We start from the raw sequence: 12351 nt of genomic DNA, 5'->3' as shown, positions 1-12351 counted from the left end.
ACATGCAAAAATATGAGACTCACTTAGTCAGATGTGAGCTGCGAAATCTCGAAGCTTCTCTGAGTAGCAAATGTACACTCACTCCTTTTGCAGGGTATGGAGCACATGTATAGTTTGACCAAAATGTGGATCGTTCCATCAAATGGGAAGCAGTTGAGAGTTCTGGCTAGATCAAATGTGGATCTTAGTATTATAAGCAGTCTAATGCATAATTCATGAGGCTTAATGAATATTCCAATTCATGACAGCCAACTGGCTCCATAGGTCACACCTCCCAGTCTCATATAAATAAAGAATGAGATACTGGAAAGCATACCAGCTGAACCAAACTGAGTGCCAAAAACATGCATATTAATGAGGCACTATAATAGATACTTGACTCTTTGGAAGTGCCTATATTGGTTTCCAGCTACAGAGGGAAAGAAAGTTCACAACGTACCTTTACACGCACCATACTGTGCACCGAAAAGAAAGAAAGCAGCTTTTTCTATGAAATATGGAATTGAATTATACTGATGTGATTTCAGATTCAGTCATTAACTCCGTAACATCCTCTGACAGTTCCTCAACATTGAAACATTCTGGAAAGATCCCCACCCCCTGCTCCCATGTTCCCTTGCAACTCTCAACTTGGTAACTAGGGAGAGGAAGTCCTTCCACAGTGCGGTGCTTTATGCGTTCTGTTTAGGCCTTGGATCAGGATGAATGGTGGATCAGATGAATGCATTTGTGCCTTTTTTTTTTTTTTTTTTTTTTTGGCCCCAGACTATGTTTCCTCAGTACCATGACATCTGAACAGAAGGAGAAAACATCTCCCTTTTGTAGCAGGCTAATTTAATTTGTACCTTCCACCTAGGGGTAAATATGTTTGTCTGTCTGTCTGAGCTTTTCGCCCACTTTCTTTTCTCACGGGAAACCCTACCGAGTTGGACAGCAGGAAATTGCTTAGTGGTCTAACTTTATTTTAGAGTAATTTAATTTTAAGCCTTCTCACACCCACCCTAAAGTGAAGCAACTGTTGGAATCCCCTCGGGACGCCCTTAATGACTTCTGCATGTCTCCTGTGTCACAGATGTCAAAGGCTTGTTGTTTATGAGAATAGATGGTTTAAAAGAAACTGCTTTGGGCTGTTTGACCCACAGAAGATGGGCTTAAAATGGGGAAGAAAAAGATCTTGCGCTTTTACATTGATCCACATCCCTTTGAATCATGGATCTTTATTTTTAGTTCATCTTTGGCATTATTTACGGCTTGACCTTGTTTGAAGGGGGGAATTGAGAAAGATACAAAGTAAGAAACCAACGTGCACAACTTCCCCAAGATAAAGAGCAGTACATATACTTAAAAAGCTAAAATGACCTACGTGTTTGCTCTAAGTATTGTTATGCCATCTTAAGGTATCCAAGATATCAAAGGAAACCTCAAATTGAATTATGGCTAGTATCAAAGTAGTGTATTTATTAATAATGTACTGAGTAGAAAAAAATTGCTGAATTATATCAGTTTATTAAATTTTATCCTGTTTCTTTTAATTCTGGTAACAGCTTTGGTGCATTTTAAGAAAACAGTTGCTTACTTTTTGTTCATAAAAACATTTTAAATTATATTTTCTCTTGAGGTATTTTTATTTCTATATCCCTTTTAATATTAAATTTAGAGTTAGGGTCCCAATTAATCATTCTATATTGTAAGGAACAAGACATTTGAAAGTGCAATACAAGAATGTTTTGTTTCTTAAAAAAGAAAATTATTTTGCTAAAAATATTTGACTACTTTCTACTCACTGCAAAATGTCATTTTGGGATAAGTGATTACCTTACATTAAAGGATTCATTACTCATTACCAGCTATATTTTGGTGCCTATCAAGATACATGAATTTCTATGTTTCTAATTTAATGTGGATATTAGTAATATTACCTATAAAGCTGTATTAATTTATCATGAATTCTCTACTATATATACAGTCTTTTAATCAACAAATATTTAAACACCTTTGTGTGAACTTGTGTGCTAAAATCCTGAAGACATGAGAGAAGTAATAATACAGTTGGGTATAAGATTTTCCCACTGTTTTTATAAAGCCCAGTTTTGCACAATTGAATACATTTCCACATATGTGCTTATCACTGGTAGGTTCCTTCTTTCACTATTACTTTTGATGTGGGGAAGAAACTATAGCTAATATGATTTAAATTTACAATAAATGTGAGCAAGTGGTTTTGTTCTGGGGAAATTATCTTATGTTTTCTGTATAAAAATGGTGGCATCAGAAGGATGCCGGCCCTGGTGTGAACAGGTTGGTTTCTAATCCAGAAGTGCACATTAGAGCAGCCTACAGCACCCAGTTTTCTAAGCCAGATTTGGCAGGGTATTTTTGAAACTGGTCAGATAGTCAGTATTTTAGATGTTGTAGCCTATGTATGGTCTCTGTTCCATACTCTTCTTTATTTTGCTTCATATGCTATACATTTTTTAAATTATCCTTAGCTAAACACCACAGTAAAACAGGCCCCAAGTCAGAGTTGGATAGCTGATTGACTTATGTTTTGAGAACTGTTGTCTAGGCTTTTAAAACCATGCTTGTATACAGGGGGAGATCGCCCTCAGTCACAGTCATAGGGGAGGGGAATAAGGGGAAAGCGGGAGGGAGAGAGGAATAGGAGGATACAAGGGATGAGTTAACAATTGAGATGTAATATGAATAAATTAATAATATATATATATATATATATATATTTCTATAAAGACCAAGCTTAATGTAGCAAAGTTTTGGCTTATATGGATACAACATTATACAAAAGCACATTTTAAGCTTGTGTTTTCTTTCTGGTTTTATTTTATGTTATGATTAAGGGAACATTATATGATCTATAAGATTTAGTGTAGGTAGTCTAATTGGTAAACTTAGAAATTATAACTCTTAGTACTTATGAAAAACAATCCTCACGCTGCTATCATATACGTTACCATACATAATATTTTTTAGAAAATAATTTTAAAGGTTGATGCCATGTAGTTGTGAAAGATCAGAACAATTTTTCATAAGCATTACTTTCCCATATTTCTACAAAATTAGGGACTCTATGTACACCTTACTCCAAATCTCTTCATGATAGAATACCATGAGATTTAATATCATCTCTCTCTCTCTCTCTCTCTCTCTCTCTCTCTCTCTCTCTCTCTCTCTCTCTCACACACACACACACACACACACACACACACACACACACACACGTATCTACATACCACACTTGTGGAATTTCTTTTGTGCAAATTCAACACCAAAGCCCTTTAACTGTAAGTAGAACACAGGATATTCTTTTGTAATTGGTCTTAAGACATGAATGACATAATTGTTTTTAAAATGCTCAAATATATATATATATATATATATATGTATGTATATATATATTATATATTTTTCTCTATGTCCAAAAATGACTTTCTATAACTAAAAACATGAGTGGAGGAGATTGCATTAAAAACACAGACCTGCATCTTTCAGCATGCCTCCCAGTGGTCATTGCCAATATTGTGTATGTCTAATGACCTACCATTTGGCCACACTACCATCAATGGCTTCATTCCTGCACCTTCTTCCTCTAGCAGGTTCTTCAGTAATTCTGGTCTCATCATTCTCCCAGTGTCTGGAGATACAATGCTCTCAGAACAAGTGTTAAGCATGACACAGATATTCACATTGTGATGAGGGATGGAGAAGTTTGCCTTTAGGCAGCTTGTTATTTTAAATTCAGTGTCAAAGATATTATTTTACTCAAAGCAATACTTAAAGCTGTAACATTTTGTCTTAAAACAAAAGAGAGCATGGTCTGATAGCCGCAGGCTTGAGCTCCAATGTCAAGAGCAATACAAAGCCTGTTCAGGCCTCCAGAGGCAGGGCTAAGATTCAAGGGACTGCATGATTTACCTCAGAGTATTATAAGATCCCTTTAGCAGTAGGCAAAAAACCACAAGGAGGACATTTAGATGATGGCTTAGCAATACCTTTCCTTTGATCATTTTTGGTTCTACTTCCATCATATGTTGGATGTATTCAATTCCAGGGATTATTAGTCCCAGCAATATAAGAATGGTCCATGCTCTCAAGTTACAGAGTACCTGTCTCTATATCTTTGTTTTCTTCTTCTATCCCTCACTGAATTAAAAATAAGCCTTTGTAATTGTATATTTATAGTTATGAAGTGTCCCAAGACCATGAAGAGTGTTTTACACAGTTCACCTTTTTGTAGTCATCAGCCTTGTAAGTAATATAACTTACTACACTTTCTGTAGTCATGAATAAACTTGATTTTCTCCACAATATTAAGTTGGGGAAACCTCTATCTATTATTGTACGTGTTGTCTGGAAGACCCATAGCTTTCACCACTGGTTCAGATTTCCATGATCCAAAAAAAAAAAAAAAAAAAAAAAAAAGAGGGCAAGAAACTATCAAATAGACGGTGGTTTTTTTTTTTTGTTGTTGTTGTTGTTGTTTGTTTGTTTGGTTGGTTGGTTGGTTTTTTGTTGTTGTTGTTGTTTTTTACTGTGGTAGAGTTTTCCTTAGAACGTGGAGGAGATTGTTGATATTTGCAGTTTTGTCTCACAATGTATTTTACTGATGAGACTGAGAGGTACCATAACCATGTTATCATAGACAGTAGTCATTTAAAAGTACCCAAGCAGTTGCTTTTAGTAATGAAAAGAATGACATTTAAATATATACTTTACTGTCTTTGTAAGCTTTTAACACAAGGCAGAGGCTACCCTCAACTATGCATAGTCTGTGGCATTGACGTTCTTCTGTCCATAACATATTGGAAAGCAAGCAAGGAAATCATCTTGCTGGAGTGAACTATCAGCGAAGGAAGTGGGAAACTCTCACTTATTTTGTCAACTCACTCCTAGCACTGCGTTTGGAAGACAGTGGGAATAATAAAGTAAAATCCTTTTGACAGAGTTAGTAAAGATGTCCTGACTAAAAAAGAAAGATTGATCAAGCTTGTGGGTAAATTTTAAGATCTTAGAGTAATATTTGGAAATTCATTTGAAGAGGAATACATTTTCCTGAGTTTTAAATCTCTTACAGTTCTATTCATAAATTAAGGTAAAATGAGAGAAATGAAACCCAGAAACAAAGCCAAAAACATAATAATCTAACCCCTCCCTTTTGAAATCTTTTAGATATGCTGAACTTAAAGCCATAGTCCAACATTTGTTGTGTTACAACTTCGTGAGTCTCCCCGTATTTTCGTTACTCATCTGGTATTATGCTTCATGTTGTTTGCAGTGGAACATCTGAAGTCTTTGGTTGCCTCCAGAATCATGACAAATTTGACTAGGCCTTAAATGATAAAGCCAGTCATGGGTCCAGTTAATGTTTATGTGTTTATGAGTTTTTCTTTAGTAAGACAATAAATACTGCCCCCTCTGTCAGTGTGTTCAGACATCTAGATCAATATCTCTGGTCCCTTCCCCCTCTCTCTCCTGTTCCCTTCCCTCCCCCTCTCCCTCCTTCCCTCTCTTCCCCTATCTCTCCTCAGCTGGGTTTCAAATCTAGACCTTTCACTGGCATCCATACAGCTAAGTGGAAGCTTATGTCTCTTTGAAACTTTTCTGCCCTAAACTTGACCTTGAATGTGCATTCCTTTTTCACTGACTTATGGATTCACCTGCAGTTATAAATCTTTTTATTAATCAAACAAGGCAGTTTATTCAGCCCCAAAAAGATCTTTTCTGATAATTCTCACACTAAACCACCTTTTAATGCATTTCCCCCTGAAAACTGCAGCCAATTTCTCAAATAAATTTGGGTGCCAATTGCTAGTCATTATACTTTCAACAGTACATATGCAACTTCATCTTTATTTGCATTTCTTGTCTGTAATCTTAGGGTTTTATATGTAACTTTTTAATAATTGTAAATGGATACCACAATTGAACTTACTACCTTTTTGAGTCATCAAAAGAACTAAATGGTTTAATTTACCAGGGCTATTCTATTTTAAAGCAATTATGTTTGCTCCACACAGGTTAAGTGGTGTTTATTTGTTTGTTTTTATTTTGTTTGTGTTTTTATTTTATTTTATTTTATTTTTTTGCAGGCGAGTATTTAGAGGCTAGGTCTTACAAGTCAAGCTCAATGCATTCTCTTACATTGGGTCACTATTAATACCAGCTGAGTAAATTAGTTTTTAAATATAGTTACTACGATGTATCTCTAGACAGATAAATACAGCAACTGAAAACAAAAATTTTATTTATTCATCCTTTTGTAACTTCTTTAGTGTAAATAATAGCTATTTGACTATGTTGATACTCAAATCCATATACACTACAAGGAAAGAACAAATAAGCAAATATAATCAACTTTCAAATTTGTTTATTTTAAGTGCCAACTACCACTAGAATGTCCTTAGTACGGTTAGGCTGATGAGGCTTCTACAAATACTGTGCAGAGATTGATAGGGCTTTAGATATTGGCACATGCACATTTATAGCTATTGACAAAGCTTAAGTCTTTTCAAGAAGACTCCAACTGTTATTGGCATTCTGCTTTATCCTCTGACATGCAACATGATGTACTGTGAAAGACTTTAAGACTTCCAGTGTTTGACTAAGCTTTGCCGTCATTAATGTTTAATCACTTACAATTCTGAAAGCGTTGTGCTTTCATTTTTTATGTGGCTTGTTTATCTATGTAAAGTAAATCAACAGTGTCTTTCTGATAGTCTCCTAGTATGTTTATAATCAGTCTCATTTGGTGACCAGCAATGAATATGGAAACAACTGCTATTTGGAATTACTTCATCATTTTAAATGGATTCAGAATTCAATTTCTTCCTCACAACATTTATAAGAAAACACAAGTCAGACTTCGCAAAAACCTATATACATGTTAAATAAAAGCGAATATAATATTATTGTTCCTTTTTTCAAGCATGTTATTGAAAAATTTCTTGTACTTGCCTGTACAATTTTTATTCAATAACTACTAAAAATGATTTTTAAAATCTTTTAAACAGAAGATTCTTTCAGTCATCAAGACAGTCAAAAATCATATGTTGTGCTTCCTTTAAGGATATGAGCAAATCACACTTAGAGTAGCCTTGCCAGAAATCATTCAAAGGATGTTGAACTACAGTGGCAGTGTACAAGTCACAAAATTAATACATACCGTTGTATCAGCATTGTGAAGGTATGATGAGAGCCAAACACGCTTAGTGCTGGAAGAGGTGGAGTCTCAAACAGCCCAATTCAAACAAAGCATTTGTTTGAACATTTGTAGAATATTAACAGACTCCTAGATTTGTAATTTACTCTTTGTTTACTTTTAAGAGTTCAGAGAAATGCCGCAATTATGTTGCCCTGAAAATATAGATAAAAGAGCAATAATGTTACAAAGTAATATTTATTAAAGTTCTCAGATTCTTGTGTGTGTGCGAAAACTAGCTTCGGAAGAAACTGAAGACCGATAGAAAAAAAAACTAGTCATATAAAAAATAAAAATGTCATTTCCTTTTTACAGCTCTCCAAATAGAAAAATACAGTTCTATTATTCCCTTTCATGAAGCTGGCCTGAGTGTGAACAAGCAAGCCACATCCAGGCTGACAGACATTCAGTTACACTTTATTATTGCCACTATCATATCTGATGTTATATTGTCTGCTCACCTGTTTATATCTACAAGAAAAAGAAAAAGCGTTTTTTTTTTTATTTTTGTAAAAAGTCATCCTTTATTATGCACATAGAGAATGTATATGTACTCCTTTTTATTGATAGGCAACTCATACTCACAGAGGATGACAGGAAGATATGGCAAGAATCAGAGCCTCAGAGAGCTGGACCCATTTTAACTTTCAAGAGCGTGAGATAAAGGCCTGAAGCAAGTGTCATTAGTGATGTAATATTAAGGCTGTGACTCAGATGCCCATCTCCTGCTGTCCTCGCTAGTTTTCCTGGTGACCGTTTGCCCTCGTAGAGTTGTTAGAATGTACACACTTTAGCCTTGCTGCCTAGGACAGTTTAGAAAAACCACAGCTGTGATGTTTAAAGTGCTTGGGGTGTTGGCATTTCTGTGCTCCAAGGCTGATCCCCAGAGTTCTTGATGAGTAGCAACACACCTTCCCATCCCTACTTCTTTGTGACTATGTGCAGAACACCTTACACATGCTAGCCCCAGATAATATTTGCTCCCATTGTTATTTTTGAGTCTTAATTTTGTATGTATCAGCCAAGCCTGGGGCTATGTCACAAAAGCAATATACCAGAGTCTAGGAGTGTGTGGGACATTTGGTCATCATAAGGCTTCACTGTGTTAAATTGCTATACTGGTATCATAATCTATATCAATTATCATAAAACACAGAATTACTTATACATTTATTTTAAAAAAACAAAATGTTTGAGGAACTGTAAATTATAGAGTAATAGCAAAAATCTTTATTTTGTACTAAGAAATTTGAAGACGTTAGTGGAGAAAGGAACACACCAACCCTAACCCACAAAATCTTTGATCCAAAACTCACCCAGCCTACAAGATGTTCATGGATAAAGATAGAACAGATAGAGCATAGATTGAGGGAAGGTCCAACCAATGCCTGGCCAAACCAAGCCTCACACCATGGAAGAGAGCCAACCCCTGACACGATTAATGATACTTTGCTATGTTTGCAGACAGGAGCCTATCCGAGTTGTCCTCTGAGAGGCTCCACCCAACAGTGGTTAGAAACATGTGCTGAGACTCACAGCCAAACAATGGGAGAAGCACAGAGAGTCTAGTGGGGAAGTGGAAGTAAAGATGAAAGGACCAAGAGGTGACAAGACCTCCATAAGAAGACCAATACAGCCAACTAGCCAGGGCACAGAGTAACCTGTGAAATCTGAATCATCAACCTAGGATCATGCATGGTTGGACCTAGGTTCTCTACATAGATATAGCCAATGGACATCTCTGCTTTCATGTGGGTCCACTAGTAAGAGGAGAGGAGACTGACTCTGGCATGGACTCTGTTACCTGCTTTTCGATCATTTTCTCCTGACAGAACTGCCTTGCCAGGACACAGGGGAAGAGGATGAACTCACTCCTGAGGCAGCTTGATGAGCTGTGGTGGGCAGGTAGTTGGGCTTCCCTTTTCCAAGAAACATAGGAGAGGAGATGGGGGAGGGAGTGTGGGACTGGGAGGAGAGGCTATGACCAGGACATCAAGTGAATAAATAAATACATTTATAGAAAAAAAAACTGGTAGAAGTTATAGTAAGTTAATCTTATGCATAATGATAAAATTTTAGCGTGCCTTGATAAAAGCCTTTCCTTTATGGGAGAAACTCTCCAAGGAAACCATTCCATGCCACTAGACATTGGTTGTATTGCAAATCACCCACTATTAGCAATAAGTGACTTTTTTCTTATTGTTTACTAAGCTATTTATTATACTATTTCATGACTCATTTAGTTTTCATAGATAAAGTAAATAATTTGTTTTCTAATTATTCAATTGCATATTTAATTATTTACACTTTTATTTATTTATTTACAATAAAATTGTAAATTTTATTATAATTTATTACATTTTTGCCTATTTTTTTCTCCACGAAGTTGTGAAAGTTTTGGCTATTGTATGAACAAAGTTTTGTTATATTAAAAGCATTGCCCCTTTTTACATTTGTTGCTTTTAAAGATTAGAAGTATATTGAAGGGATTGCTGTGTAAACAAATATGAAGTTGTGGTATTATTCCCAAGGAATCAATCAGGCAGAAACCAGCAAACTTCCGGTATCTATTTAATACTACTTAACCATGGTTAGCTTTTGCATTATGTTTATTAGACTTAATTCATTAACATTCAAATGAGCTTTAAAGTAATTTCTGAAGATGAAATTAATCTTTCAACTTTAAGGACCTTAGGAAGATCATTTGACTTTGTGGTCCTTATTGGAAGGATATATACATTCCTCACCCCCAAATCCCCCATAATGGAAGCTTTTTCACTTTGGCCTGAGCATTTGCAGCTTCTGTTTATTGTTGATTCTAACAGTGGTAGCTTTCTTAGACCACAATTGGAATTTCAGTAATTTTTAATTTTTTTCTATTTTTAATTTACATTTGTTTTTAAACTTTACATGCCAACTGTAGCTCCCTCCCTCATTGCCTCCCGATCCCATACAGACCTGAGAAACTAGATATCAAGGAGGACCCTAGAAAGAATGCTTAATTCAGTGATTTTTTTTTAGCCTTCACTTTTTAAAAGAGAGAGATGGTATATATATGTGGCCACTATCAACTGATATTTTCAACCTAAAACAAAGCCTAAAGAAACTTTTTAAATATATTTTATTATTTATTTATATTACATCTAAATTGTTATCCCATCCCTTGTATCCTCCCATTCCTCCCTCCCTCCATCCTGTTTTCTCTTTTCTCCCTTCCGCTATGACTGTGACTGAGGGGGACCTTCTCCCCATGTATATGCTCATAGGGTATCAAGTCTCTTCTTGGTAGGCTGTTATCCTTCCTCTGAGTGACATCGGGCATCCCCATCCAGGAGACACGGTCAAATACGGGGCACCAGAGTTCATGTGAAAGTCAGTCCCCACTATCCATTCAACAGTGGAGAATTTCCTGTTCCTTGGCTAGATCTGGGTAGGTGTTCGAAGTTTACTGCACGTATTGTCCTTGGCTGGTGCCATAGTTTGAGCAGGACCCCTGGGCCCAGATCTGCCCATCATAATGTTCTTCTTGTAGGTTTATATGACCCTCTGGACCCTTCTATTTTCCCATTTTCCCTTGACTCTCTAACCTAGAGTCCCAATAGGAAGTCTTCCCCTCTGTCCCACTTTCCTGGTAAGTGAAGAGTTTCATGGGTCATGTCCCTGAAAATCATCATCATCATCATCATCATCTCTGACATCACTGTCATGTCTCCTGGTGCTTCGACACGATCCACTATTGTTAGTTGCCTATAAACAATCTGAACAACCTTTTTTATTTAAAGAGATATTTAACTTTTTTCATAAGCAAAATCAATTTTATTTAGTAAAGATCTTTCCATATTTCCAGGGCAAACACAGCTCAAAAAGAACACCTATATACGGTGAAAATGGAAGCACCCCAGAACGATACAAACGGCACAAAGACGTCACTGGCGCCTCCGAAGACCTTTCTTCTTCCGATGTTTCTTAGATATCTTCTTCTGCTTTTTAGTAGGATTCTGGTCTTCATCCAGATGAGCGCTTCCTCCCGTCAAAACACTGATGTCAATGAAGTGTGTGAGGGAATGAAACTGTGAACTTAACAGCACCGTCATGCCCTCTTCATAGTCAATCCTATGCTGGTCCTCCTGACTCTGGCGAGTGACGTGAGGGTGCTGGGCATCATGGATTTCCTCTGGGGCATCCGAGTACTGCTCCTTCAGCTCATGGATGACAGAGCTGCTCTGCACCCGTCTCTTGTCTTTTTCCAATCGCTTTTGCTCCAGCTCAGCTTCTGCCTCATCTTAACGTATAGGAAGGACATATTCCTTAGACATCCCTTTTACCAATTTCTTCCCTACAGACTCGGATTGGCCCTCCTCCTTCATCTTCCTTTTCTTCCTCAGAGCTCAACTTGCTTATAATATTGCTGGGATGAGCTCGAATCTTTTTGGTCAGTGCTTGTACTCGTTTAGAAACAGCCATCACCTGTTCCTGGAGGTTTTTTCAAAAATGTTATTGAACTTGATGAGTCTGACTCCAGCACCTCCGGAGCCACCATCTTTGCAAAGCCCACCCTTTGTTATTTAAGTTTTTAATGGGTGTGTATATGTACAACTGAGTGCTCCTGCCCATGGAAGCCAGAAGAGGGTGTCCGAGAGCACCTGGTTCAGTATTTACAGGTGTTTGTGAGATACCTGATGTGGGTGCTAGGAATCAAATGTGGGTCATTTGAGAGAAGCATGGCTCTTTTTTTAAATTGAAAAATAAAAATTCATATTACATCTCAATTGCTATCCCATCCCATGCATCCTCCTATTCCTCCCTCCCTCTTTCACCCCATTCCCCTTCCTTATGACTGTGACTGAGGGGTACCTCCTTGCCCTGAATATGATGCTAGGGTATAAAGTCTCTTCTCGGTAGTCTGCTATCCTTCCTCTGAGTGCCATCGGGCATCCTCATCAAGGGGACATGGACAAATGGGGCACCAGAGTTTATGTGAAAATCAGTCCACACTCTCCACTTAACTGTGGAGACTGTCCTGTCCCTTGGCTAGATCTGAGTAGGAGTTTGATGGTGAGTGCACGTACTATCCTTGGTTGGTGCCATAGTTTAAGCAGAACCTCTGGGCCCAGATCTGCCCATCATAGTGTTCTTCT

The 12351-nt window shown here is 37.1% G+C and overlaps 1 pseudogene; it reads right to left on the bottom strand.

The window, feature by feature from the left end:
• Positions 1-11139: 11139 nt before the first annotated feature.
• LOC127212406 (neuroguidin-like) lies at positions 11140-11677 on the bottom strand (annotated as a pseudogene).
• Positions 11678-12351: the final 674 nt, after the last annotated feature.

Source organism: Acomys russatus, chromosome 30 (genome assembly GCF_903995435.1).
Source record: "Acomys russatus chromosome 30, mAcoRus1.1, whole genome shotgun sequence".
In the NCBI taxonomy this organism is placed as follows: domain Eukaryota; kingdom Metazoa; phylum Chordata; class Mammalia; order Rodentia; family Muridae; genus Acomys; species Acomys russatus.
The sequence above is the reverse complement of the archived record's forward strand: the minus strand, read 5'-3'. Positions and strand labels throughout refer to the sequence as shown.